Source organism: Otolemur garnettii, unplaced genomic scaffold (genome assembly GCF_000181295.1).
Source record: "Otolemur garnettii isolate 467f Iridium unplaced genomic scaffold, OtoGar3 scaffold00100, whole genome shotgun sequence".
In the NCBI taxonomy this organism is placed as follows: Eukaryota; Metazoa; Chordata; class Mammalia; order Primates; family Galagidae; genus Otolemur; species Otolemur garnettii.
The window spans coordinates 4441033-4443771 of NW_003852495.1; the positions used below are offsets into that span (position 1 = coordinate 4441033).

The window sequence follows — 2739 nt, forward strand, 5'->3', positions numbered from 1 at the left end:
CCTTAGGTGTATGTGGCTGGTGCCTTAGCCTGTTGAGCTATAGGCGCCGAGCCAGCAGTAACATTGTTAACTGTACTTTTTCTTATTTTAAATAATTCTTTCATAGCATCTAATACCCTGTGCACTTTTCCTTTCACTCTTTGATGTATTCCTCTCCCAAGTGAAAACAGCTGCAACAAAGACTTATACATGAATATTCATAGTCATTATTTATGATAGCCAAACAATGGAAACAACTAAAAGTCCATCAACTGATGAATGGATAAACAAAATGTGTCACAGTCATCCCTTGGTATTTTCACGATATTGGTTCTAGTACTGCTGCAGCTACTAAAATTCATGGATGCTAAATTTCCTTATGTAAAATGGTTGCTGGTCATGGTAGCTCACTCTTATAATCCTAGCCCTTTGGGAGACGGAAGTGGGTGGATCACTTGAGCTCAGAAGTTTGAGACCAGCCTGAGCAAGAGCAAGACCCCATCTCTACTAAGAAAGAAAAAACTAACTGGGCATGAGGAGGCAGAGGCAAAAGGATTGCTTGAACCCAGAAATTTGAGCTGTGAACTATGATGATGCCATTCACACTATCTAAAGTGACAGAGTGGAACTTGGTCTCCTCTCCTACCCACACCACTCCCCTGAAAAAAGATGTGATATTTGCATATAACCTATGCATATCCTCCTACATATTTTACCTTTTTGAGACAAGTCTCACTTTGTCATCCATCCTTGGGAGAGTACCCTGGCGTCATAACTCATGGCAACCTCAAACTCTTGGGCTCAAGCTGTTCTCTTGCCTCAGCCTCCCAAGTAGCTGGGACTACAGGCACCGCCACAATGCCTGGCCATTTTTGTCTCGCTCAAGTTGGTCTCGAATCTGTGAGCTCAAGCAATCCACTTGCGTTGGCCTCCCAGAGTGCTAGAGTTACAGGCATTAGCCACCCCCTGCCTTTTTAACTCTCTCTTTAAAAAATTTTTTATAGAGATGAGGTCTGACTGTGTTGCCTGGGCTGGCCTCAAACTCCTGGCCTCAAGCGATCCTCCTGCCTCAGTCTCCCAAAGTGTTGGGATTATGGGCACTATGCCTAGCCACACATGTGTACTTTAAATCAGGGGTGTCTAACCGTTTTTTTCTCTGCTACAAATTAGAAAAGTAAGAGTTGCTTTGGACCATATGTTAAATACACAAACACTAACAGTAGCTAATGAACAAAACAAAAGATCCAGACATACTTTTCTAAACCACAGGTAAGCAAAACAGTCTTCAGTCAGCATGTGGCCTGGTCTCATGTTGGACACCCCTGCTTTAAATCATCACTAGATCACTTATAATACCTAAGTGCTGTGCAAATAGTTACACTGTATTTTTAAAATTTGTGGATTTTTTTTTTTTTTAAAGACATAGTCTCACTTTGTCGCCTTCACCGACCTCAAACTCTTGGGCTCAAGTGATTCTCTTCCCTCAGCCTCCTACAGGTGCTCACCTGTCTACTTTTTAGAAACAGGGGTCTCACTCTTATTTAGGCTGGTTTCAAACTCACAAGCTCAAGTAATCCCCCAGCCTTGACCTCCCAGAGTGCTAGAATTACAGGTGTGAGCCACCAGTCACAGCCTTCTTTTTTTTTTTTTTTTTTTTTTTTTAATATTTGTGGTCTGTGATTGGTTTAATCTGTGGATGTAGAGGACCAACCGTATATTCGGTATATGATGGCTATTATTCAACCATAAAAAGGAGTGAAATCTGCTAAGGGGGAGACACTTTATTACAGCATTGTGTAATACTAAAAAGTTTTTGAATTTAAAAAAAGTAATGAAGTACTGATTCATGCTACATGGATCAGCCTTGAAAACGTAAGTGACAGAGCCAGATACAAAATGCCACATATTACAGTAGAGCCTTCACAGTTAACTACCTCTTTAAGTTGACTTAATTTTCATAGACTAAACATGCAGCACATGTACTCAGTGGAAAATTGACTTTTATATATTGATCAGCTTTATCAGTTGTATCTTGACCACTTGAACTATGACATACAATATTAGATTACTCTCTATAACTTGACCATTTCAGTTTACTCTGTACCAAGGGGCAGAAGGTATGGACTTTACCTCTTTTTCTTTAGTATAAGTTCTTCTTTCATGTTTTATTATTATTTGTTGAATTAGGCCTATTGTCCTATTCATCACATGTTGCAGATTTTTTCAATGTGAAGGATTTGTGTGAATTGTGAGCCCATCTTCCAGTTATTGAAAAATTTTACAGTTAATGGAAATATAATGGCCCAAAGGAAAGACCTGACAACAAAGGGAAAGGTTGGTCTTCTACATGTTCTGGAAAGCAACAGCCATTTTGGAACATTTTGGTGTTAGTAAGACCACATTTAGCAACATCCAAAAATGTAAATGTGAGTACTTGGAGCGATATGGTCAGGAAAGTGGAGACCTACACAGCTGCAAAAGGAGGAAAACTTCCCTCAATGATGTCAGTGAAACCACATTAAACTGATTCAAACAAACGAGGAGAAGGCAGTTAATGCCAGAATCTCTAGGTTGATGATCCCAGAAGTTGCTAAAAAATTTACATAGGAATTTGGGATGGCATATTTCCAAGCATCTACGGTTGGCTTAAGAAATTTTAAATGTCGGCTCAGCGCCTATAGCTCAACCGGCTAAGGCGCCAGCCACGTACACCTAAGGTGGCGGGTTCGAATCCCCAGCCCGGACCCGCCAAACAACAAT

General features: G+C 40.5%; 1 protein-coding gene across 2 annotated transcripts in view; it reads left to right on the top strand.

Annotated features, from left to right (window-relative positions):
- LOC100965856 (MOB-like protein phocein) overlaps window positions 1-2739 on the top strand; it is a 53083-nt gene that overhangs the window by 40238 nt on the left and 10106 nt on the right. The gene's annotated exons all lie outside the window — the stretch shown is intronic.